The 27,937-nt window shown below is 35.5% G+C and overlaps 1 long non-coding RNA gene across 3 annotated transcripts in view; it reads left to right on the top strand.

Annotated features, from left to right (window-relative positions):
• LOC147826441 (uncharacterized) overlaps positions 1-27,937 on the top strand; it is a 118,244-nt gene that overhangs the window by 73,135 nt on the left and 17,172 nt on the right. For 2 of the 3 annotated variants that reach the window (XR_015439548.1, XR_015439550.1), the window contains one exon: positions 15,505-15,615. The exons of the other annotated variant lie outside the window; for it this stretch is intronic. This is a non-coding gene — a long non-coding RNA (uncharacterized LOC147826441). The remainder of the gene's footprint in view (positions 1-15,504; positions 15,616-27,937) is intronic. 3 annotated transcript variants of the gene reach the window in all.

The following is a 27,937-nucleotide window of genomic DNA, read 5'->3' as shown; positions in this document are numbered from 1 at the left end:
TAGCTAGTTTTCCTAGCACCATTTGTTAAAGAGGCTCTCTTTCCTCCCACGAAGGGATTTGGCCCTTGTCAAAAATAACATAGGTGAGTGTGCATGGAGTTGTTTCTGCATCTTCTGTTCCACTGATCCATGAGTCTCCCCTCACCTGCCCCTCTCTTTTGCCAATGCCATGCTGTTTTTATCATTCTAGCTTTGTAGTATAACTTCACATTGGGGATTGTGATGCCCCCTGCCTTGGCCTTGTTTCCCATAATTGCTTTTGCTATTCTTGGACTCTTCTGGTTCCACTGGAATGTTAGGATTTCATTCTCCAGTTCTGTAGGCATGTTATTGTTATTTTGATTGGGATTACATTAAATGTATATAACAGTTTTGGACATGTAGCCATTTTGACTTTGTTGCTGCCTATGTAAGAATGGGGGTATCTTCTTATTTTCTGATATCCTCTTCAATCTCTTTATTTCAGAGCACTATAGTTTTCACTGTAGAGGTCTTTCACTTTCTTGTTCAGGTTAATTTCTAAGTAGCTCATCTTTCTTGATGTAATTGTGAAGGGTATTGTTAACTAATTTCCCTCTTGGTGAGTTTTTTATTGGTGTACAGGAATGCTATTGATTTTTGAGTGTTGACTTTATATCCTGCTACATTCTTGAATTTGGATATTAGCTCTAGAAGTCTTTTGGTGACATTTTTGGGGTCTTCTATGTAGAGGATCATGTTGTCAGCAAATAATTATTACTTACCTTCTTCCTTCCCTACCCATATCCCTTTTACTTCTTTCTCTTGTCTTATTGTGCTAGCTAATGTTCTGAGAGCTGTATTAAACAGAGTGGTGATAGTGGACAGCCTTGTCTTTCTACTGTTAGGGGGAAAATTTCAGCTTCTCTCCATTTAGTATGATGTTGGCTGTTGGTTTATGATAGATGGTTTTTTATCAGGTTGAGATAAAGACCTTCTATTCCTATTTTCTTCAGTTTTAAAAATCATGAATGGATGTTATATTTTGTCAAATGCTTTTTCTATGTCTATTCAGGTGATCATTGGATTCTTTTATTTACAGGATTTCTGTTTGATTCTTCTTCAGAATTTCTATCTCTTTGTTTTTTTCCCCTTCTTTGCTGTTTGTTGAATTTCTCCTTCATATGTATATCTTCCTTATTTTATTCAGGTGTTTATACCTTCTTTGAAGCCATTAAGCATTTTATAAATCAGTGTTTTGAATGGATCTCTTCCACTTTTAGTTGAAGGTTTTCTTAGTGTACAGCTGTCTTTTGGAGGTTTGATCCCTAGCACCAAGAAGAGGAAAAAACCCCTGTAGTAATGTTGGAAAAACAAACACAAAGCAGATATTGACATAGAGTAAAAAACAATTAGAATTAGAAGCAGCAACTATATCATCTTTAATAATAGAAATCAGCAATAATAATATCAACTCAAATACAAAGCAGATATTGTGAAAGATAATTATACAAATGTACAGCAAGCACAATCACTGTAGAACTGTTTATAATAGCAAAAAGTCTGAATCAGCCTAAAATCTGTAAATAGAAAATTAGATAAATATATTTGAGTATATATGTGTCAGTTATATAGCATATAACCACTAAAATAAGTATGTAAGTCTATACTTATTGATAGCATGTATTGTTATTATTCATGCCTCTACTAAATTTGTTTGTAATTCCACAGTGTGGGAGCTTTTAGGATCCATGGTTAACCAGAATGGAAACAAGGGTTGTGAATAGACAAGTATGAGTAATACTTTTAGTCAACCCCAAGGAATCCACTTTATACCATTAGGAAAAAGATCAAAATTGAACACTAGTCCTATCAGTTGTTATGTTGCCTCTCTATTATGATTAGTGAATTGTAATGTTATTTCTTGAACTTGTTAGTAATTCTTTTATTGATTGAATCAAGTTTCATGGACTGTGCCACAATACTGTTGTTCACTAGATCGACTCTTTTGCCTGAGGACATTAGTAATTTATATTGGAGCAGTAAAATTTTGGACAGTTGTATTATGAGGTTTTCCCCAGGGTGGGGAGGGGGACAGGTGAACTGGATAAACCAACATATAACTCATGTATGGCAAGGTAAAGTAAACTGCACATAAGAATGCGTGAATCTTAGTATATTGCAGGTAAGTGTTTACCTTCCTTCTAAGAATGTTTAACTTTACTTTCCAGCTTTAGCTACTCAGTATTTAAGGGTTAATATATATATACTGCTGCCTGGCATCTCTCTGAAGAATGTCCAATGCTTCACTTTAAGAAGCAATGATCAATGTTCTTCTTGTTAGTTGTTGATAACTAACAGACACTATTAATTTTGTAAATTGCCAACTGAATAAAAAATAAAAGGAAGTGATCTTTGAAGTAAATAGAGGTTGCAAATGAGATGATAGGAAAATGTCCCTTCAACCCATGAATATTTATTGAGACTGTAATATATAAAAATTTCTGTAAATATATTAAAATATATTTAATACTTAATTATTTAGATATGTTGTGTGAAAAACCTGGCTTTGAGGTCTTAGGATTCCATGTCTGCAATTTATTTTTATTTTTATTTTTTCTTTGTCCTCAATTGTTATGCCTTCACCTATAGAACGAGTAGCTGACAAGGCAAATAAATCTAGGTATTCATCCTGAATGACAAACCTTTCAAAAAATGTTTCAGAATAATTTATTGAGAATTTGTTCTCAGACATGATCAAAAAGTGGTGCCAGTTTTTCAGCTCTGCAAGATAAAATAGTGAGACATTGAATGTACAAAGTCAGAAACAGAAAAGTGGAAATTTAGCAAGAAAAAATCAGACTGTGGAAACTAAGAGAACAATAAATATGCCAAATGTATTTGCAGTTGAATTTTTAATTATTCTTGTTAGGTAGGAAGAAATTGATGAAGGCTATGTTCAGAGGCAATGAAAGGATCTATAAGGCAAACAGTTGGCAGAAAATATGTCTTGCAGTGTAATTCTTAAAAACTGAGGGAAGCCACTTCTTATTCCCCCTTGGGGAAGGGATGGAGGTAATGAAGTGAGAAAAGTTTATAAATTTCAATAGCATTCAATCCATTATATCTTGTGTGTATCTCATAATCTCATAAAAAGAGAGTTGGTGTTTGGAAGGTAGCCAAAATAGGGAATTTTTTTTCTTTAGCTTCCTAGCTCTACCAGTTTCCCTGAAATTTTAATTAAGATTCAGATATCTAGTCATAATTTTCAAACAACTTATGTTAATAGTATCAATCTATATGTTAAGCTCAATGTAATCAAGCCTATTTTTTTAAAAAAAAGCCTATTTATTCCTAGTACTTGTGAAATAACTTATGTTAACAGTGTAAATCTATATATTAAGCTCAATGTGTTGCCTATTTCTTTTTAAAAATGCCTGTTTATTCCTAGTGCTTGCTTTCTGTAAAACAGACGTGATCAATAATCATGGTAAAATACTTTAATTTTGTATGTCACTGGGTCCATTGAATAATAGAAAAGTTATCTAATTGTTGTAATTACTTCCAAGAAGGTTTCTCCACCTCCCTACCTTTCTTGGTATTTTTATTTTGTTTAACTTTCTAGAATGTATATAAAAATCTAGTTATTTCTGTCTTAAATCTTCATCTGGAAAATTTTAGTGTATTTTATATAGATTTTAACTAGCTACTTGCATAGTATTTGTGGCTTTTATATTGAAATTTTATTCTTTTTTTTTTTTTTTTTGTTACCGGAGATCAAACTTGGGACTTTGCACTTGCGAGGCAGGCGGCAGAACCACTGAGCTAAATCACCGGCCTTGAAATTTTATTCATTAATGTAGTTTTCTTTTGTCACTTTGAATAGAAAATTATTTAAAAAAGGAATTATCTATACATGCTTAAATATTTTAAGAGAACAATTGATACATAAAACAGATTGCTTTTCTTCCCGAGGTAAAGTTGTATAGTTTCTTAATGTTTTAAATTCTGAAATGTAGAATAGGCTAACATAATGGAAATTGCATTTAAATAATGAAAAATAACACTTAAAAATAGATGCATTTATCTGGATGTGATTGATTGCAATTTTAGATAAAGGCCAAATGGTATTTTAGAAAACTCCCTGCATGAAGTGTTTTCTAATATGCTTACTTGAATTATTATTAACTATATTCAGTATGAGAAGAAAAATATAAACCAAGCTATATCTAAGTATATGACACTGCAGCAACAACAAATGCAATTCTAAAAAAGTGACAATTGACAAATTGTCACACGGTTCCAGAAAATATCTGTGAGCAGGCAGGTTATGGAAAGAATTAAAGTATACTGTGAATGTTTCAGTGCAATATTATTGCCAGATATTTCCCATTCACATTTCTAAGTATACTTTTACTTTCTTTTCATTCCCCTCTCTTCAATGTATTAAGTCACTCAAATGAGTCTTTGATGCTACAAGAATGCCTTTAAAAATAGATATTATTACCACATCATCTAAAAGTGAAAAGAATTTGAGTTCCTTTATTCTTTTTATATTTTCAATGATGCTAAAATTGACCAGAACAAGACCTGTTTATGATGGCCCTCCTCAAGTTTTGCTTATTCCTGAATTTATATGATAGTTCATGATTTCCAGAAAGCTGCCACAATCTATGTGGCCCTGATTTCAGTGGAAAACTGCTAGAATGTTGATTTATTTAGGACAGTTTTTATAAACAATCTGCTAAATATCAAACCATTCATCAATATATATACCTAAGTGACACCAAAGTCATGTCAACAGGTCATTACTCAAAATAATCACCTTGGAACAATCTATGCTTGTGTTATTGTTGCTGAAATTATTTTTGGAAGCATTTGTGTGTGTGTGTGTGTAGATAATTATCTCTTGAGTAAAAGCAGTATCAAAATACTTATTTTGAGGATTTTTTTTGTTTGTCTTTTATAAAATATAAATTCTGATTATAAAAGAAATTGGGGTTTATCATAATATTGGATATTATTTATTTCATATTGTGGATTTTTTACTTAATGTTATTTTATAATTTCATGAAAAAATTCTTCAAAACTATAGTTTTTAAAAAACATAAATTTCAGTCATGTGTGATGTTGCACATGTATAATCCCAATGACTCAGGTGGCTGAGGCAGGAGGCTCACAAGTTCAAGGCCATCCTGGAGAATATAATGAAACTCTTGTTAATATAAAAAGTAAAATTAAAAATAAAACCAATAAATTTTATTTTTTATTTTATTTTATTTTTTTCCCCATTAACTTTATTGGTACATTTTGGTACAGTTTAGGTATAAAATACAGTTATATTCATCATTGGGATCTTGTACCATTACATGAGTCTCTTGGTTACTTTTTTTCCCCTTCCATTGCCCTCCCTTCACCCCCTCTACCCTTCCCTGTTTGCAAAGACCTTGTTTCCATTTTTTTCTCCTCTCATATTTTTTTCTTTCTCTTTTTTCCCTTCCCCTACCCCTCCCAATTCCCCTGCTCTTTTAGACCTTTTTTTCCTGTTATACAATATCAGTTATACATTTTTAAAATTACAGTATTAAGATCTAGGAGGCATTACCACAGATTTTACAGAATTTAAAAGGATATAGAAAGCATATTACAAAAATCTTTTTTGAAATAAATTGACAACTTCTAAGAAGTACCTTGGAAGACAAATTAATGAAACTAACTCTGGAGGAAATATAAAACTTGAATAGCACCTATTAAAGAAAGTATATTCCTAGCTTGAAAACTTACCTATATGACAACAGCAGGCTCATAAACATTTTAACTGATAAATTATATCAAACAATTAAAGCAGAAAAAAGAAGGAGCACTTCTCCCCTCATTTTAGGAACTCAACATTGTGCTAATCCTAAAACTGGATAAAGATAATAGAAGAAAAATGTATGAACATATATAGAAATTTTTTTAACAAAACAAACTATTAGAAGTCAGATCTGGCAGTATGTAGAAAGTGGTTTTGTTATAGGGATGGCAGTGTTGATTCAGCATTGGAAGATCCACCCCCAAAAGTCATCGTTTTAACAGAGGAAAGGAAAAAGCCATATGATCCTGTCACTAGTTGGAGAAAGAGTATTGGACTAAATTCTACAGCTGTTCGTGGTAAAAGCTATCAGGAGACTAGAAGTAGAACAGAACCTTCTCAACAGATTAAAGACATGTACTCCACACTTCCAGCGAGAACACCTTATATGAATGGAGAAGATACAATGCTTTCTCCTTAAGGTGGGGAACAAGGGCATATATGCCTACTCTTCATCTGTCCATTAAACTTTGAATCCTAGTCCCCACCAAAATAGTCTGGCAATAAAATGACACAATTAGGATAGGATTGGCAAGGTAGAAGCAAAATCTTTATATGTAGATGAAATGATCATCTACAGAGAAAATACTAAGAAATCTCTAGGAGTCCCTAGAACTTGTACTTGAATTTAGCAGGATTAGAAAACACAAGGTATATATAAAAATTCAGGTCTGTGTACACTTGCTATAAATGAAGAATTGGATATTGAAATTTAAAAGAAAAACAATGAATTTTAAATATTTTGTAAACATCCCATATTTAAGCAGGTTCTTTTTGATAAACATTTCAGTTTGATGCCTTTTGACCACTTCTCTGAATATTTCTTATAATAGAATTCTAAAGTGAGACCATTTATCAAAAGTTTGTGAAAAAATATGAAGCTTCACAGCATTGCTTTTGAGTCTTAATTAGAATTCTATTCAATTTGAATCAAGTAAGCAGTCTGGATTTTACCAGTTAGGGGCAGAAATTGAAGAATGCAATTTCTTTCTCTTTCCACTTAAAAGATTAAATGATGTTAACATGGTTAATTATTCACTTATCTATTAAACAGAGCCATGGCTTGTGCTCCCTTGGAATAACCTCATATTTCTCTTACTTGATAGATAAGACCAGTCTTATTTGGTCTTAGAGTATATAAAATACACCTTTGTTATATTTTCAGTATGTAGATAATAGTTGAAGCTACATATATATTGACAGGATGATCTAGGCAGAGTGTGTAGAGTGAAAAGAAAGGTCTGAAGTTGGAACTCTTGAGAATAACAACATTTAAAGGTCAGGCATCTAAAGAAGACTTTGTTATGGTGTCCAAGAAGTAGCCGACCTTGTAAAAGACAGCCAGAGTAGAGGACTATAGATTCCAGGAAAAGGGAACATTTCAGTGTTCAATCGGGGGTGTCAAATACTTCAAAGAGATCCAGAAAGATAATAATGGAAAAGTATTATATTTCAATACAGTTGTTCTGATACTTCTTTGAGACTAGAATCAGTAAAGAAATGTGCAAGATAAATGGAAGGAGAATGAATGGGAGATAAGGATGAAAATGTGAAAGCCACAAGTGAGGCAAATTTTTCTTAAAACTTGACATTGAAAGTAAGGAAAAGGAAAAGTATTGATTTGGGAGGCATTTTAACTGAAAAATATTTCAATCTATTTGAACAGCAAGCAGTGTATAGACAGGGAAGAGTTGAGGACACAGGAAAAGAGAGTGAATGGAAATCTTTGAAGCAGCCAGGGAATAGTGTCAGATTTATCTCATGAACAAGAAAAGGTATCTTTTGAGGTTGACAGGAGGAAAGTAGACTAGTTGCCCACATGTTTGAATTGAGGAGGGAGATAATATTTGTTGATTTTTTTTTTTGGTACTGGGGATCGAACTCAGGACCTTGCACTTGCCAGGCAGGTGATGTGCCACTGAGCTAAATCCCCAGGCCTCTAGGGAGATAATATTTGAATGAATCCCTGAGTGATAATTCTTTTTCTTCCATGAAGTAGAAGATGATGCAATGGCCAAAAAGTACGAAGGGAAGAAGAGGAAGAAGAGCTTTCAATGACTGGAAAATGTGGACTAGGACTACCCGAGATCACAAAATGGTTAGATAGAGCTGAAATCCAATTTGTCTTAGATATCATGAATTTGAAGTGACAGAAATCTATGAAAAGTGGGTTAGTTGTGAGTGTTGTGAGGGCTATATTCATGTTTGTCTTGGTTAGTAATATATCTTCTAACCTGGCACATAATAGGCTGTCAATATTTTTGACTGATTAACTGTTTTATAATATTTTCTGATGGAGTTCAACAGCATGTTACAGGAAATGAGAGCAGAAAGTTGACACAATTTAGGAGAAGAGGAAGTTCTTCTCCTAAATCTCAATGTTTTATATCTCAGTGTGTGAAAGTATATTACTAAAGGTGGCTGTAGCAATTTGTGTTTATAATCTATTTTTCTTCTTTTTATGTAAAAAGAGAAAAAAGCCATCTGTCCAAATCAGACATTAAACAATGACAGTTTATATCAGAAATTATTGCAGGGATTATTAAAGAGAATGAATAAAGAAAGGAAAAGCTATAGGTTTGAACATAAAATTATGGCTCAGAGTTAGTTATTCTAGGGATCAGTCTCATGAAAAACATACCTAAAAACACATTTCAAGCTTTGGTGTTAAACTTTTTTGGAGAATTCTTGAATGATATGAAAAGGATTTGAAATAGGAGGGCCACAGAGGAGGTGTCCGGGGACCCACAGACCCTGAAGCTCATCAGAATGGCATTTATCTCTCGCCAACTCCATGTATATAGATTTTGTGTCCTGATGATAACTGCTGACCAACTGTGAGCCTGCTCTGTACTTTGTTTCTCTTCACCATGGAGCAGCAGAGGCAGCAACCTACAGATCAACTATCTAATCATGGATGAGGGTTATGTCTGGGGAGAGGTGATAAGCCTGGAGAGTGTCCATAGCTCCAGGAAAGAATAGATCAGGCCAGCGGAACTAGGCTCAAGAAAATCCCACAGTTACTGTAAAGTTCAAGAAGAGCATGGAGCTTTACTCCAAAAAGGACTCCCTCATGTTGCAGGCTAGAGTTGGAAGGCGAAATCCAGAACAGTGTCTACCATATTTGAGGGGGTATAATTAGGAGTCATTTTTGGAAAGGATTAATCGTTTATGACTGAGCCACAGAATAGTATAAAATAACTTCAGGGCTTCTAGTATTACCCTACCACAGTGACTGGGTTTGAGACAGCCACAAGAGATAGTTGTGGAGAGGGTGCAGGCTAGACAAACCCACTAAGTTTAAGCTCAGGTTGGGAAGGACACAGGGTTTCCCTAGACCCAGCACATGTGGCCCTCAGAGGTGGCTGGACCTAAAAGTGCTGACTCAAGTCCAGCAGCCTGCTTGAACCTCTACCCTGTTACCTACATCCAGCATAGAAATTAGTGGTCTGATTGCTTTCCTCATCTATCAGTGTGAGCAGGGACGTGCCTTGACTTGGAAGGTTGCCACTGCCTGCAGGACATGGACAGAGGGGCCTCTCAGAACAGTGTGGAGCACCTCACAAATGCATAGGCCATAAAGTGAAGTGCCAAGAACTGTGACTTGCTGGATTCCAAGACTGCAGATGCTGGAAGGAAACCCCTCATTTTTAATTTCCTGAATTTCTGTTAAGTCTAATTTTTTGCTAAACTAATCATTCATTTTGTTTAGCTTAGCTAGCTTTTTCTTAGTGCCTTTTTTTTTTTTTTGGTACCAGGGATTGAACTCAGGACCTTGTCCTTGCACCACTGAGGTAAATCCCCGGTCCTTTCTTAGTGTCTTTTTAAGCTCAGTGATCATTTTGTTTTTTTAAGCCCACTATCTGTTTAGTAATATCTTCTTTCAGCTCAACAAGCATATTACTTATCTGGCTTTTTTGTTTTCTCTTTTATCATTTTAAATGATTTTATCATTTTAAATAATTCAGCTGTTTGGCTTTCCCCATTGGTGTCCTATAGATCAGCTTTGGGGAAACTGAGTTTTTGGAGGCATTTTGTTGCCTTGTTTTTTCATGGTATGTATGTATGTGTGTATGTATTTTTGTGCTGAGGGTTATAAGTGGAAAGACTTTTTTGAAATTATGGAGATCCCTTTAGTTAATGTCTATTTTCCAGTGATGTGCTGTGGACATAGCTAACCATAGGGCTTTACTTCTGTCTGAGACCTGACCATTATTATTATTATTATTATTATTATTATTGTTATTAATTTTATTTTTTTCTGGTACCGGGGATCAACTTGGGTCCTTGCGCTTGTGAGACAGGCGGCAGAACCACTGAGCTAAATCTCCGGCCCTGACCATTATTATTAATTAAGGGAGGGAGGTGCGATGAAACTGGCCCAATACACAATTGTCGGGAAGTGAACTTCAATATTTTCGATGATGTAAAGATAAAACAGATATTTTCAAACAGTGAAAACCAATTAATAGCAACAACTGTGCCACCACACAAGAGCAAAGAAATCAGCAACAATATAGTTAAAGACAAATTGAATATCAACATTCCATAAGAACCAATAATAGCTATGACTTTACAGTTATTAACAATAGAAAAGAGATATGCAATGATAATAGACACAATGACAAAATAAATATTGACATACTGTAAGTAACTACTAACTGCAACAACTGTACCACCAATAACAATAGTAAAGTAACCAACATTAATAGCATAGAGTCAAGTAAATATCTATAGATTAATACTAATAAAATGGAGGAGTTGGAAAGGAGAAAATGAAAAAAATATTTGAAAAATAAAAAATGAGAGAAAAGTGAGATGAAGGATTGAATCAAAAATTCAAAGAATATTAATAGAATTAGATAAAAGTAACAAGAACAAAAAGAAAAAGAACAAAGGAAATAAAAACAAAGAGCAAAAGAAAGAAAAAATAAAAGAGAATCTGCACAAAACCAATGAAGATAAAGAAAAATGAGTCTAAAATTTTTTACCATGTGTTTGAATGAGTGGTTTCTTTCCAGGGTCTGCTGTATTGGAATACAGATGTAGGCCAGGGCTAGTGAGAAATTACTAAGTCCTGTTTTGTTTTTACACTTACATTTTTGTGTTTGAATGCTGCATCCTGCTGGATGTGGTTAGTCAATTATGTCCACCCTAGGGGTGTATTCACTCAATCCATTCCCAATTTCTCATCCTTCTGTATGCCCCTGTTGCAGTTTGTGACCATGGCATGGCACGAAAGGATGAAAAATTACTCAAAGATTATTCAGAGTCAATGTCCAATCCATACTCCAAGAGGGCCCAAAGGGGTTGCCATTAACTGACACCCCTTAGTATGAGAAAGTCTCAAATGACAGCCCCAACTGAAGCCTCTGTGGCCTTTTATTGATAGAACCAGGAAGGAAGGATCAAAGAAAAAAGAAAAGCATTTGGGCAGGGGACAGGAGAAGAACAAAGAAAGGTCAGGACGGTCTGTTAAATAACTGACTTTGGCACTAATTTAAATGATAAAGAAGTTTGGAGAGGACAAAGGCTAAAGCATTCACTCCTTAAGGCAATGCATTTTGATCCCAGAGTGACTTTTGGACCAGCAGGCTATCTTAATCTGTAAATGTGCACTCCGGGAGATTTTAGGGATGTGGCTCCAAAAATCCCTTACCTCTGCATATCTATCTCATACATACCTCTGGCCAATGTCCCTACATGGCCCTAGTCATGGCTTTCTCCACTTATTTTTAAGACAGGGTCTTTTTTTTGTTTTTTGGTACCGGGGATTGAGCTCAGGACTTTGCGCTTGCGAGGCAGGTGGCGGAACCACTGAGCTAAATAATCCCTGGCCGTCTCCACTTATTTTTATGGCCTGTGGGTTTGTGAGGTGACCCCCGCTTAGGTCCCTCTGTTCATACACCCCAGGCTGTGGCAACCATTCAAGCTGGTGTGTAGTCTTGATCACATTAGCAGATGGGAAAAGCAAGCATACCATTAAACTTTATGGCGAATATAGTCAGCATGGCAGTGTGTCAAGCAGTCTGTTGGATTTAAAGCGGGCAGTTTCAGACCTAGCCCCCTCAAAAATCACACATGATGGGTCTCTTTTCTCACCATGGAGGATAAGACTCATGTGTCCTTCCCTGCCTGAGCTGAAACTTCTCAGGGAGTCTGTGTTTAGCCAGCACCCTCTCTGTGCCTGTATCTCATGGCTGTCTCCCACCCTAGAAACCCTGAAGTGTAGTCATTTTGTGGCATGTGATTCTTAGAGTAGCTCAGTGTTAAATACCCTCTTCCTGAAATGGCTTCCAGTTAATCCTTTTCAAATATGGTGGGTGCTACACTTGATTTCTTCTCCAATTCTAGCCTGTCATGTATATGAAGTCTGTTTCAGAGTAAAACCCCACTCTGTTTTTGCAGTTTATAATAATAATGGGGCTTTCTTGGGGCTAGTGCTTCCACCTTGGTCTGTTGTTTCTCCCTGGGTCCACTGACCCACTCTGGGTTTGCCTTGTATTTGCAGAGACAGATACACCATCCCAGGAGCTAGGGTTAGGTTGGTATTCCAGACTGCTTCATTCTTTTCTCTGCATTGTTTTCAGGTTCTCCAGTTTCTCTGTAGTTTTTAGTTTTCCTGTTGATTCTTTTTCTTTTTTTTTTGGTACTGGGGATCAAACTTGGGACCTTGTGCTTTTGAGGCAGGCGGCAGCACCACTGAGCTAAATCCCCAGCCCCTCACAGATAAACTTCTAATCCACTGAAAAGAAATATATTTTTAAAAAAGACTTGAGACACATAATAGAAGTATATAGTGAATGTTTAAATTTAAAAAACCAATTGTTATAATAAAAGACCTATTGCCCTTAATCTCTCTCAAAATACTTCCCCTCTCTTTGAGCACACTTATCATTCTTGCCACTTTTGAAACAGTTCTGGAAGTGCTGTTTGTTGAGTGTTTTTACAAGGTGTGATTAAAAAATACAGCAAATGCTGTTGCCAAGTGTCATTCAACAGAAAGACAGGCTCATAAAAGCATCACAGTATGTTTTCACCCACTTTATTCACTAAATCTGGCACCATGTGACTTCTGGCCCTTCCCCAAAGTGAAAATGACTATGAAAGGTAAATGTCTTTAATTGAATCAAGGCATTGTGACAGCCATAACAGTGTAATTAAGACCCTTATGAAGAGATTTTCAGAACTGGTTCAGAAAGTAGCAAGAATGTTGGGATAAGTGTGTTCAAAACAATGGGTAGTATTTTGAGGGGGATTAATGACAATGTGTCTTTTACTGTGATACTTAAAATAATTAAACATTCACTATAGTTTTTGATCATATCTTATAAGTCATTCTAAAGAGTGAATACAGCCTTCCATATGTATCACTGTTGAATCTTTGTCTTGTTACATGAAAAAGAAGCCTCTTCCAGTTTGTCTGCCAGATATTATTTACAAATTTGTTTACTGTCAGAGTAGATACTTGAAATTTCTCCATTTATCCTAATAATTTCTAGTTAGAAACATAGGAATCTGTGCAAATTATTTCACTACGATCTCTTATTATTTAGATCACTAGAGGGTAGGGGATGTACTTAAATATCAATAGAATCTCTAAGGTAGAAAAGAGAACAAAAAAGGAAGAATGTAGGATGCCCCTAAAATATCTTTGATTATTTAAAAATTGCCACCTTCTAAATAGGATAGAATCAGAATTCTTCAGTGAACTCTACTTCCCCTATGCTCTGTGAAATAACTATATTTTACATTATGCCAGAGGCATTCTCACTCATTGATTCAAAATCTGCTGGTTAACCCCTGAAATCTGTTACACTACATATGGAACCCAATGAAATAATTGATTTTTACAATGTTTATAAGGTAAAACTCAATTCACTGAATAAATTAATAAAATGAATAAGTTATAAATGAATTGAAACATAAATTAATAAAGCCTCAATGTAATATGCTGTTTAATATGTTCAGGAGGGAGTGTTTCAGCTGTTAAATGAATTGCAGTTAAATGAATTAAAAAGAAAATAAATTTTTAAATGCCCTATTATTCATTAAAGTACTTTAATGCCTCATTAATCTAGTTTAGATCACTCAGGCCCATAAGTGCTTATTGTCAAAAGCTGATAAAGTGTGAGGAATTACTTTTCATACCCAAGAGCCAACTGAATACAGTAACAGTTCTAAAGGTGTTAAGGTCAAGTCTATTGGGCATAAAGTAAGTGTCCTTTCAAATTGAAAACTTTTAAAAACAAATATTAAGAGGAGCTATTTTCATGTTTAGATATAATTATACTTTTAAAGTTATTATTTAAAGAATGTTTGAGTCATTTGTTGGAAAATGAATGCACCTTGAGACCATAATGTTACGTGAAATAAATCAGGCACACAAGCTTAAATATCACACCATTTGTCTTATATGATAAGCCCAAAGTATAAATTTAAAGAGCAAAATAAAAGATAGATAATAGGAAACAAGGAGATAGATCTTTTGCAAATGCAAAGGGGGTCTAGAGATAGAGGGAGGGAAGAGGGAATGGAGGAGAATGGGAAGTAAAAAGAATTAATTTATCTAATTTTATAAATATCCTTCTGCTTCTTAATAGGACCCTTTAGCTAGCTTTATTCTGCTCCTATTGTTCTATTTTTGAAGTTTTTCTTCTGGCATTCTCCCTTCTCAGTCCCTTAGCTCTTTATTGGTATACTCTCAAGCTTTGTTAATCTTTAATTAACTATATGTTACTACTGTTGAATTCATTTTTTATCATTAGTGAAGGTATCATTGTCACATTTAGTAGATGTCTACTATTGGTCAATATTTGGTTTGTCTTAGCGTTTATACTATGATTATAGATTTCTAAGTTTAGAGATGGTTCGTTTTTATTGTATGTCAGTATCCAGTTTGTCTTGGATGATACTGTTGATTTACTTGATATGGTCAAGGTCATGTAGTTGTTGCTATTAGTAGGTTTTTCTGTATGTCAGTACCCAGGTTGTCTTGGTGACAGCCATACTGCTGTATACTGTGATTATTACCCTGCATCCTCTCCTCCAAAATTAACAGAAGTGGTTGAGTCTTGGGACAAAGGCAAAGTCATGCCCTGAGTGCATCACTGTAAAGCAGACTGAAGAGATCTCCAAACTAACAACAAAGTCTCTCCACTGTAAGGAACCCCAAACCTAAGCACAAAACAAATAGACAAACAAAAAACAATAGAAACATGAGAAAGCAAGGCAGCAAAATGCCTCACAAAACTCCCAAATCTCCCAAAGCTGATCCATGGGACTTTGAGAGGGAGGAAAGCAAAAGCAACATAATTGACAGAGTGAAGAGACAACCTATGGAATGGGGGAAAATTTTGGATAGTTGCTTTTCAGAGGACTAAAATCTAGAATATTATAAAAACTCCAAAAACTTAGACCCTCAAAGGGCCAGGGATATAGCTCAGCAGCACAATACCTGCCTGGCAGGCAGGAGGTCCTGAGTTTGATCCCCAGTTCCATACACACACAAAAAAATTAGACCCCCAAAGTAAAAGATACAGTGAAAAAATGGGCTAGTTAAATGAACCAGTGAAATGAACCAGTACTCAGAAGAAATACAAATGGCCAATAAATCATGAAAAAATGTTTACCATCTTTGGCCATTAGAGAAATGCATATTAAAATGACATTGAGATTCCACTTTATTCCAGAAATAATGGCAACCCTGAAGATGTCAAGAAACAATAAATCTTGGTGAGGCTGTGGAGAAAGGGAACCCATCTAATTGTTGGTGGAATGTAAACTATACAACCATTATGCAGGTCAGTATGGAGATTTCTGAAAAACTAGAACAAGAAATTCCATTCTGTGGAGCTATTCCCCTTCTAGGTATCTTCCCCAAAGAGTTAAATCATTATTATTATTGTGATACATGCATACTCATATTTATAACAGTACAATTTACAATAGCCATATCTTGGAAGCAGCCTATTTGTCTATCAACAGATGACTGGAAAAAGAAAATGTATTTATACACAATGAAGTATTAATCTGCCATAAAGAAGGATAAACTTCAGTCATTTGTAGGAAAATGGATGCACCTTGAAACCCTAATGTTAAGTGAAATAAATAAAATACACATGCTTTAATATCACATAGTTTTTCTTATGTGAGAAACCAAAAATATAATTAAAGAGAAAAATAAAAAATAGGTAATAGGAAATAGGGAGATAGATCTTTTCCAAAAGGGAAGAGGACCAAGAAATGAAAGGAGGGAGAAAGAAGGGGAGGGTTTGAAGATGTGTTATGTACATGGAGCAATCTTCCATGATTAATGTGATCATTATGTGCTATAAACTTGTACTAATAAAAAATGAACTCTAAAAAAATAAAAAGAAATCACCAGATCATTGCACATTGCCCTTCCTCAGGGAAGTCTTTGAATTCTCCCAAATTTCTCTCTCTCTCTCCCTCTCTCCCTACCCCCCTTTCCAAAGAAAGTGTGAGTGTATGAAATTTTTCTTTTTAATTCACTCACACTGGTATGCTGCTGTCAGAAAGTTACCCATTATAGCTTTATTTATTGAAGACATTACACTTACAATTTATAAGAAATTTATTTAAAAATCTTCTGATACATATTTAAAACTGTAATTAAACAAATCTAAAATGGCATTACCTAGTGTGCCCATTCTAACCCTATTACTGACTCTTTTCTACATGATAAATTCCTCTTAGAATTTAGAATTAGCAGTTTTCATAAAACCTTGTTTAATAATTTTCCTGGTTTTATTAGAGAATACTAGTTTGTAAGACACTTAAGTGCTTTCTTCTTTTTTTCTCTTGTTTTGAATATAAGAACTTCTGAGATAAATTTTGTAACCCATTGCGGCACCTTTTCTTTCATGGGTTGTATTTTTCTAGATTTAACCTCTTCTGCCTTTCCCACCTTACTTATCCTTAGATTTTATACTGTTTTTTGGTACCAGGGATCAAACTTGGGTCCTTGTGCTTGCGCAGCAGGCGGCGAAACCACTGAGCTAAATCCCCGGCCCCCTTAGATTTTATTCTTTAGGAATTAAAACAAGTCTCTAGTTTTAGTAACACCTTCAAATTCGTCAAATAGTCTGGCTGTAGTCAATATAGAGGTTTTTACATACTAGACTGTGCTCTAGAATTCAACTTGGTAATTGAAATGGTACACTGTGCAATTTCAAAAACATTTCAATTCTGATTCACTTTTTTCTGTCTCTCATTCACCAGTTCATCCATTCATACTTTTATTTCTCCCAAGTATATAGAGCAGCTTGCAGGAAATGCACATAATGAGGAAGCACAGTGTTTTCCAATTTGTATTCTCAGATATCAGTAGATTGTGTGCAAAACTGGTCCATGTTAGTATTTATTTACAATTCTGGGGGTTTCTTTCAACTTCAGTACAGTGTGACTCTTGGGTATAACATAGGTCTGAAGTTACTGTACAGTATTTCCCAAACACATTTTAAAAGTATTTTTTTCATAGTGCAAGTATTAACATATAGAAGAGCTAGTTTTATAGGAAGCCCAGTTAGCGCAATGACTAATTAGTTAGATATAAATAAAACCAGCCGCAGGAACAATCAAAATAAAATAAATTATATCAAAAGGAAAACAACAACAATGAAATACTGTCAAGTCTCAAATGAGTAAGCTGTAAATTGCTGTTGGCCTCCTCAGAAGTCAAAGCAAGAGAGAAACAGGAGTCACTACACAGTTCTCACCATAGGGAAGGAAAAAAACACCACATTTTTGTGGGGCAGCCGTCCTACTACTGAATTATGGCAATTATGTTTCAGTTGGACCATGTGAACTTTTTGAGTCTTTAATTTTTTTCTTTTGTAGTTTTCCTAATGTCAACCTATGCATGACAGAAGAAAATAAAGTACGTGTGTCTGACCAGAACCAGTGTTCTGTTAGTCAAGCAATTTCTTTCAGTTACCAGAAGCAAGGGCTGCTGAAACCAGCTGGAGTGTGAAGCAGCACATAGGAAAGTAGCAGAGCCACGCTCCAGAAAGGTCCAGAGAACTTGTGGGGCGGCTGCACGTCCCCACCCCACAGGCCTCCACAGAGTAACCTGAGTGCAAAGCACATGTCATCTATCTACCCACTCACCCATTTATCTTCTGTTTTTCTGTCTATTCATCTATGTAAGCGATGATGTATATCTCTTTTAAGGCATAGTTTAAATTTTAGATATTAGTGTTAGTGTATACTTATGTGACATGTGTTTCAAGAACTTCAGAATAAAACTGTTGACCTAATCAGTAGGTATACAGGACTCTAAGATATGAGAGTTAGAATATCTCAGGGTAAAGTCACCTTTCAAAACAAGTCACTTTTGAGAACTTGTCCACCTTCTAAGAATACTAAGTTGTCCAACCCTAATTTTTTTCATCAGACATGGAACTTTATTACTAGTGCAGTAGTTTATTGATGATACTCTGGGAGGATAATTATGTGCTATATTTCTTTCTGTCATGAAAATAAATAGTTCTTCATTTATCATTATAGCACAGAGCCTCATTTGAAAACTTCAGAAATTAGAGCAAATTTTCAACATTAAGAAATATTAGATTTTGATGGGCTTGATCTCAGCTACACTGTGAATTTAAAATTGTTCTGTAAATTTAGGCAATACACTAAATCAGAGCCTCATTTTCCTTATGTGCAAAATGGGTAGTGAGGAATACATAAGAAAATTCTTGGAGCCTGGAACATAATAACCAATAATTTTAATTATTATTATGATGGTGATCAGGGATTTTATGATGAAGCATAGACTCATTGATGACTGTAGCATTGTTTACAAAATTGTATAAACAGCAGACCATTCATTTGCACTCAAGTTGGCTGGGGTAAGATAAACTCTTCCTTTGTCTTTAGTTATTGTTTTAGAGAAGTTAGTCACTGTGAAATAGAAAATAGGTCTATATGAAAACAATTTATTTTCAAAGCATTCTCTTTCCCCAGCCCAGACCTGACAACTGTAGAGGATGTTGGCACTCAGCTCCAAATTTCTGGTGTCCAACTGTGTTTCCACTATTTATTTAATGACAATTTGACATTTTCCAGAAATTATAATTTCATCCCTCTTGTACCAAATACTATTAAGAATATAATATTCTCTTAATTGTAATGATTACTTTTAGAATTCATTATTATTGCTATTTTTTGGGCAGTGAAGTATATGTTTTTTGAAGTCAGAAAAGATACACTCTACAGAGTAAGATCTGGCCAGTGAAAAGACTTACAGCAGCCCCAAGGATAAGGGACAGGGGTCTTTTGTATCCAAATTTCCTGAATTCACTATGCCCTTATGCAAATAAAGGATAGGGACAGTTGTCCTGTCAAAAACTCACTTGGCCTGGCACCAGATTTAAATTGCCCTATTCAAAGACTCACTTAGCTTCTTGACAGATGTAAATGAAAGACTGAAAAGAGCACTTTTTGATTGGTCCCTTGTACAGTGCTCAGGAGCTGTGGAGTCATTTTCGGTCCTGTGTTTTGTGTATAACTTTTGACACATTTTGCCTGCTTAGTTGACCTGTTTGCCCCAGCTCTAATCTCCTTCCTCATTTTTCCCTTGGGAGACATAATCCCCATAATTCTTTATGGGATGCTGAGACAGTGGAGATCTCTTCCTTCTTATAGCTGCTTTCTGTGGAATCGGGCTGTAGGCCTTACCTACTGGGCATTGTGTGCTCTGTGACTATCTTGGGATGTTGAGGCTTACTGGCTGGGCTGGTAAGTACATGTCAGAAGACAGTGAGGAAAGAGTTAGTGTTTGTATGTCATGAATTGAGCTGCATTTTCAATGGAGAAAGCTCAGTGAATTTGTCAGGAGAGTCGCGGCTGTGGTCTGAGCCATCCTCGAAAGCCTTGAATAGACAAACTTTACTATCAGAGGAGGCAAGGGATAAATATGAGAAGAAGCAGGATGACCACAAGTGGTCCTAAGAGAGGGAGGAACCCGGTGGTTTTGGAAATGTAAGGTTAAAGAGGATTAGGGCCATTTGAAGAATAGGTTAGAATATTACCTGGTCTGTTTTTAAAAAAAGTGGACTATGAGAGATCCAGAAATTAGAGAGATTATTTTTCTCTGTGATTATTTTGGAGTTTACTAATTAATTTTATTCCCATGCTCTCTGTGGAGTGCAAAGCATATTGTCTTAATTATTTTTTTCATTGCTGAGACAAAATATGTACCACCCAAAGTTAGAGGGGGAAAGGTTTATTTCGGGTCACAGTTTGTAGAGGTTTCATTTCATAGTTGGCTGGCTCCAAGGCGGGTGGCATGGCAGAGGGGCATCACAGAGAAGAAACAGTTCATAGCAGGCAGGCAGAAGGCAGTGAAGCAATGAAGTATTGAAAAAGCAGAAGCAGGTCTGCTTTCTTTCTGTACCTTTATATCCATCCAGGCTACCTGCAGTTTGGGTGGTACCACCCAGCTCAGGTTTGGCCTTCCCATTGTCCACACCCAGAACTGTGCCAAACCAATCAGTGGACTAATTTAGTAATCACACACCCTTAATCCCAGTATCACACACCCTAGATCCACACCCCAACTGGACCAAACCAGTGGACTAATTTAATAATCACACACCCTTTATCCCTGTATCACACACTTAATCCCAGTATCACACACCCTAGATCAGCCACCTCTGAAAAGCTCCACCTATGACCACATGAGGCTTTGGGGTGGTGGTGATGGGGGAACATGTAGATACAAGCCATAACACATGATGAAGAGAGTTATTAGATAAACTACCAAGATTCTGAGAGCTGTAGACCTAGCAGGGTAACACATATTATGGATCTTACTAAAAATAAGAGTCCCAAGTCAGATGCATATGTAAGCTGCAGTGTATCAGGGGTCATTAATGACTGCTTGTCTGCACCAGGAACAGTACTGGAATCTTGATTTTGGTTTTATTTTTTGTATCTTTTTTTATTCGAATGTGTTTGTAGTGCTTTACAGTCATCTTGGGGAGTGGGTACATGTATATAATGCAGTTTGTTTCTTTTTAAAGTCCCCTTCCCGTTCCCACCCTCTTCCCTCCCTACTCCTCTAAATCCCCTTTCCTCATTTTCATTGTTGCTAGTATTATTAATCTTAGTTCATGTTTGTGAGATATAATATTCACATTCATTGAGGTTAATAAGTTCTTGTACATGGAATATCTTTATTCTACTTATTTCCCTTTCCCCTTTCCCTCTCCCCTCATGCTCAGTCTCTTGGACCTCTTCCCATTTGCAACAGATCTATCCCCTTGTCTCTTTCTATCCATCCTTTATTATGCTCTTTCTTTGTACTTTGCCTTACTCAAATGAGAGATACTGTACTCTAAGGTTGTGTGTGTGATTTATTTTACTCAACATTGAATTTTCCAGATACATTCCCTACAAATGCCTCAAACTTGTCCTTCTTTATAGCTGAGTTTCATTATGCATAGGTAACCATGTTTTCTTTATCCATACATCTACTGATGGGTATACAGGCTGTTTCTAGGATTCAGCTATTATGAATTGTGCCTCTGTAAACATTGGTATGCATTGTATTGCTGTAGTTGATGTCATTAGCTTTTTGTGGAAGATACCTAGTGACAGATAGGTAGGTATATGGAATTTCTAATTTTAATTCTTTGAGAAATCTCCATACTGATTTCCATAATAGTTTTGGTAGTTTACATTCCCACCAACAATGTAGGAGTATTCTTTTTTCTCTGCAGCCATACCAGCATTTGTTGTTTTTTGACTTCTTGATGATTGCCAATCTTTCTGTAATAGGATGGAATCTTAGCATTGTTTTAATTTGCATTTCTGTAGTGGCCAGAGATGTTGGACATTTTTTCATATATTTGTTGGCCATTTTTACTTCTTCCTTGGAGAAGAGTTTGTTTATTTCATTTGTTTATTTCTTGATTGGATCTTTTATTTTAGATAGTCTAATTTTTTTGAATTGAGTATATATTCTAGATATTGGTCCTAGATATTGGAATAGCTGGTAAAAATTTTTCCCATTTTGTAGGTTTGTCTCTCCTCTATGAATTGATTCCTGTGCTGTGAAGAAGCTTTTTAATTTGATATAATCCTATTTGCTGATTCATGCTGTAATTTTTTTGTGCAGTTGAGGTTCTGTTAGAAAATCCTTTCTTATACCTATGACTTCAAGTATTTTATCTATTTTATCTTCCTGTAAGTTCATTGTTTCTGTTTTAATGTTTAGATCTTTGATTCATTTTGATTTTATTTTAGTAAACAGTGAGAGATATGGGTCTAATTTCAGTCTTCTGCAAACATATCTAATTTTTAAAGCACTATTTGTTGGATTGGCAGTCTTTAATGTATACTTTTGTGATCTTTGTTGAAGATCAAATAGCTGAATGCATCTGGGAATGTTTCTGTATCCTCTGTGTCTGTTCCATTGATCCACAGGTATCTTATTATTTCAGTACCACAACATTTTTATCTCTGTTGTTTTGTACTATAGCTTAAAGTCAGGTATTGTGATTCCACCTGCTTTGCTCTGTTTGCCCAAGATTTCCTTTGCTATTCTCAGTGTCTTCTGGTTCTATATGAATTTTAGGATTGTTTTCTCTAGATTTTTGAAGTATGCTGTTGGTATTTTGGTTGGGACTTCATTGGATCTGTATAATAGTTTTGGGAGCATGGCCATTTTGACAACATTGATCCTACCTATCTGGGAGCAGGGGATATCTTTCCATTTTCTGATATCCTCTTAAATGTCCTTTTTCAGAGTACTGTAGTTTTCTTTGTAGAAGTCTTTCACTTTCTTGGGTTAATTCCTAGATATTTAATTTTTTGATACTACTCTGGATGGTATTGTTTTCATAATTTCCTTCTCATTGAATTCATTGTTGATGTAAACAAATGCTATTTATTTTGTACTCTTGCTTTTTTTTTTTTTTTTTTTTGCTACCAGGGATCGAACTTGGGACCTTGTGCTTGTGAGGCAGGTGGCGGCACCACTGAGCTAAATACCTGGCCCATACTCTTGCTTTTTGAAGAGAAGCCTCAGATTTTTCAGAAGTTTGTAAGAGTACATTTCTTCTTTTGTGTGGCCCTTTGTTTCTCGTGGGGGTCGCTTTATCTTAGAAAAGTTAATCTAGCTATTTCTGCCACCTTTACTGGAGTTGGTGTGGCAATGATCACTGAAAAGGGACCCCTCTATTTTGGTTCTAATTGGCCTATAGGAGTTCCTTCTTTTCAAGTTTAAGGGGCAGTTGGTCTCCAGGACAGACACTAGGTTGTCCCCCTGGGCTAGGAGATAGCAGGACTTTGTTGCCATGTACATAGTTGAATAGCTTGTTGTACTTGGTCCACATTACTAAGATACTTTGAGTGCCTTATGCACTCTGGATCCACTACCATATCAGAAAATAGAAAAGGCTTCCTATAAAGCATCACAAATGGACTCATATTTAGCCTAATTTTGGAGATGCTTTGAATCCTCATGAGAGGCATTGGCAATAATCAGAGCCCAAGACTCACAAATTTCTTGGCAGAGTTTTGCCAGAGTTTATTTTAGGGACTGATTGGCTCTTTTAACCTTTCCATAGGATCAAAGTTTCCATGCAAAATGGAGATGGTACTTCATTCATAGAGCCTTTGCTAGATTTGGAGAACCACTCCCAATTTCAATAGTACATCTCTCCACAGAAATAGAGTAGGACACTGGGACTATTAAAACTTCATGATTGAATATTTGATCTTTGAAAAGACACATTAAGCCAGAGTAAAGAAGCTCTTATCTGGGCTCCCTTTGACTTCAATAATGGCTATAAATCTAGAAGATGGTTTTCTGGAGAAGGAAGTTAAAACAGAGTAAGCTGCCTCTGTGTCTATAAGAAATTGAACCAGTATGGTGACACACACCTATAATCCCAGCACTTGGGAGTCTGAGGCAGGAGGAATGGTGCAAGTTAGCAAGCTAGCCTGGGGTATAATAGTGAGTTCGATGCTAGCCTGAACTATATAGCAAAACCTTTTCTCAAAAAAAAAAAAAAAGAGGAAATTGATTTTTTGATTTTGCTTACCCATGATGTCCAGGGCTAGTCAGGGCTCCCTGCAGGAGATGGAGGTATCTGTGGACAGGGACATTGCAGTTTGCCCCTGGGTCTCTTCAGTCCTCTTTGTCGGAGTAGGAAATAAGCAATTTGGCTGGCCTAACCTCTCTCTGGGAGTGGGGACAGTCAATCCTTTAGTGCCTTGAATCGATCACATCAGCTGCCTGACATATGGAGCAGGGCCTGGGTGGTTTAGTACTGCCATATGCCTAGTGTCCAGTTTTCCTGCATTAAAACAGCAACTCTTTGCTTGATTGGCCCTGAATTTTCCCATTTATGAATTGAGTGTGCTTGAAGCTGTCATTTTGGCTTGCTTTGTCCTCAGATTCTCTCCTTTTTACCCTCTTCCAGATCCTGATTATTGAACACACAAAAAGGCTGCACCTAGCAATTGGGTCAGAGGGGTCTGAGGACCCATCTGGTTTTTGTAATTTGCACTGAATATCTGGGGTTGATTGACTAATGAAATGCTGCATGATGGATCTAAGTTTGTATATTTATGGAAAGATTCTTGTAATCAACTATGAAAATTAGCTGGATTTTCTCCTTTTTAAAAATTAATTTTATTGGTACATTTTAGGTATACAATATAATGACATTCATCATTGGAAATTTGCACCTTTACATAATCTCTCTTGGTTCTTATTTTTTCCCCATTCCCCTGCACTCCCTTCAACCCCTCCATCCCTCCTTATTTACAAAGACTTTGTTTCCATTTTTTCATTTTCTCATATTAATTCCATTCCCTTCTTTCCTTTCCCCTGCCTGGATTTTCCCTTTTGCCTTGTGTAATCTCTCTTATCTTTTCATAATTAACAGGTTTCCTAATCTATCTTTTTATTCCCATGATAACAGTGATCATCTTAGATCTCATTTCTACTTCATCCTCAGTATTATACTTCCAATTTGGTTCTGTCAGAGGGACAGTAAACTGCCTGGTGATTCCCTTCTCTTCTTGCAAAATATTGTTCGTCTGCGTATCTTCTAGCCTCTTCTAGGATTCTTGTTTTTCATCTGGGGTACAGTAAGTGACCAAGGCAAATTGGACTTCTCACCATGAGAGGTCAAAAATAAAGGTGAAAGCAACCTACAATGTGGAAAAAATTTTTTACCAGCTGTTCCTCAAAGGTCTATTATCTAGAATATATATGTATATATACATATATATATACACACACACACATATATATATATAGTAGTGAGCACAAAAAAGGGGCACATTGTGGAAGTTAGCTACTTAAGCAGGAAACCAAATAACTGAAAGCTGTTCCTCAAAAAAGAATGAAAAACCTGAATAAAGTATGGGGAGGAACAAAACTGGGAGCAAAAGTGATATATTAAACTTTAGGTCACACACCCATGAAACATAAACCTGTCTTGTGTCCAGCAGAGGCTAAAATGCTCCATTCCAAGACCCAGTTATCCTGTCAAAAGAGTTTTCAAGTGGAAGCTGCCCTAATGGGGCATCTGGGTCCAACCCATGCCCGCGATGAATGACCAAACATACAAAAGACAAAAAATAAAGAGAAAAAGAACAAAAAATTCCTCAAAGGAGTCTTACCTCTTGGCTCGGTTCTCCAAGAAATGTTAGTGAATGGAGGGTCTTGTGGGGATTCTTTCCAGGTTCTTGGTATCCTGAAGAAAGAATTGAGCAAGACTCACTGAAAGGGCAGCAAAAGTACATTTATTAAAGGCAGAAAAGAGGTACACCTTCCAAGGTGAGAGTGGGCCAATGAAAAGCTCACAGTGGGCTAGAATTCATTATTATCTTAGAATTGGGAGAGTACTTACTAATTGAACTGAGGTAAAAGTGGAAGTTTATTGTAGAAAGTGGGAAATATTAAAAATAGAACAAGAAAGGAAAAAAACCCAGCATCTGCAATGGCCTCAATGTCTTTTTCTATGAATGCTTATCAAGAATATACTTGTCACTTAAAATAATTTTACTATATTTATGTGTTTTCTTTTTTATGAGAAAGACATTCACAGTAGAATGAAGCCATCAAGAAGAGATCAATTTTCATAATTTATTAGAGTAATTGTCTTTATTGTTGATGGTCTGTTAATGGACCAAAAATCAATAAATTTATTTTATATCAGCAAAGGATTCTAAAACAAAATGTCATGGCCATATAATGCTTGAAGATTATTTAACCAGACCAACAAATCTCCTATGCTAGGTAGGTACTGTTTCTGGAGTTTAGTGAGCATAAATTCTATACAGCACAATGATTGCCAAAAGACATTTTAGCTTATTGTATATTTGGTTTATTTGCATCAACCTCAGCAACATCTATGCTAGTTGGCACCCGAGAGTCCCAGAAATAGATCCTATGCCACATCATCTAATTACTCCAAAGTTTTTTGAAAGATTCCATAGAGTGACTAGTAACTTTCATTAATTGATATATCTGCTTGCTGATCACTTTTAAATTAAAAGCTGAATAAAAAATCTCATCAAAGTGTTAAAAAAGCTAATTCTATATGAGTGTATGACAGTAATTACACTGATTATAAATATTGTTCATGTGTGTTCACAATAGAGCATTTCACAGCTTCTTATTTGTTCTGAAGAATTTCATTAAAAGAAATAATTAATCAACCTTTATTTAAAGTTAGCATTTCATTAATAGCAGGGATGATTAGTGCTGTTGTTCGTATAGATGCAACATATCATTTGGGAAAGCCTAATTTACCTGACTTCATTGATCTTTTCCTTTCTTTTAAAAATTTCAAATGGAATCTCAAGCGAATAAATTAGTAAATTTATCATTTTCTCTATAACATTGTCATAAGGACAGTTTGATAAAATAGCTCATTATAGTCAATGATGTGAAATATGAGTTCCATCAGCATATTTTCATCAAATTCACCCACAAAAATTAGCTTGCTATTATCAAGGACTGTGGAATGCAAAAATAAAATTAAGCCTGATATTATACTGGTTAAAATTTGAGACTAACCAAAGTAAATTAAAAAGAAAAAAACCTTGTAGTAGCAGCAACAAGATTCTCAAAGGAATCACCCTAAATGAATTGACAAGTGACAATGCCAGTCATATAATGAATACATTTGAAGTAAATTGTCCTCCCTTTTAAAGGTAGCCTTCAGATCTACCTTTCTTATCCAGCCATAGACCAGCAGTGTCATTTTTAAGTCTTCTTTTAATAAAGCAAACCCAAGTCTATACATAATAGGACTGGTTATTTTTACTGTAGTTGTTCATGTGAACTAAGCAACTGGCAGTACCTAACATACCTGGATTCAGAACCTTCATTTTTCTTAAAATGGGACATTTAAGAAGGATTAATGGAGAAGTCACTTTGATTTTGACTAGTATGTAATTGCCATAAGGTGAATATGTATATATCTAATATGACATGATTAGTAATATTAGCACATTTCTTTCCTGTAAATCTCCATATCAGTTAGCTTTTGTTAGAAAAGTAACAGGGGGCTAATTATACAACTTGTGGCATATGACAACAAGCACTTATTTACACACAACTGTACACAACTTGGGTAGCTTACTCGAGTTGGGTGTTCTTGGCTAGGGTTGCTGTCTGTGTAGGTCAGTTCTATGAATTTTTCATTCTTTTCCTGGAATCATCAGGATTATCTAGCCATGTTTTTCTTATTGCAGTCGTAGAGATACAAGAGAACAAGTGAAAACACACAAGGCTTCTTAAGGTCTGTGTTCAGAAATGGTACACTATCTTTTTCAGTATTGGTCATGACGAGTCAAATGGCCAAACCCAAAGCTAAGAACTGAGAAAATATATTCCACCCTTTGAACGAGATAAACTGCAGAATCATATGTCAGAATGCATGGATGCCAGGAAGAGTGAAGAATTAGGGCTGGCAATTTGATTTATCATTACATCAATTCCTTTAATATAGCAGTTAATCCTTTTCAAAAACAACTTTCTTTTTCTTTTGTTGTGGGTAATATGTCACATTTATTTTATTTTTTTCCATCTTATGCATGCATAAAGAGTGAAGTTTTATAAGGTGTATT

This window comes from Heterocephalus glaber, unplaced genomic scaffold, assembly GCF_053883595.1.
Source record: "Heterocephalus glaber isolate CG9 unplaced genomic scaffold, H.glaber_assembly_v1.0 deba00001472, whole genome shotgun sequence".
Lineage (NCBI taxonomy): Eukaryota > Metazoa > Chordata > Mammalia > Rodentia > Bathyergidae > Heterocephalus > Heterocephalus glaber.
The sequence above is the reverse complement of the archived record's forward strand: the minus strand, read 5'-3'. Positions and strand labels throughout refer to the sequence as shown.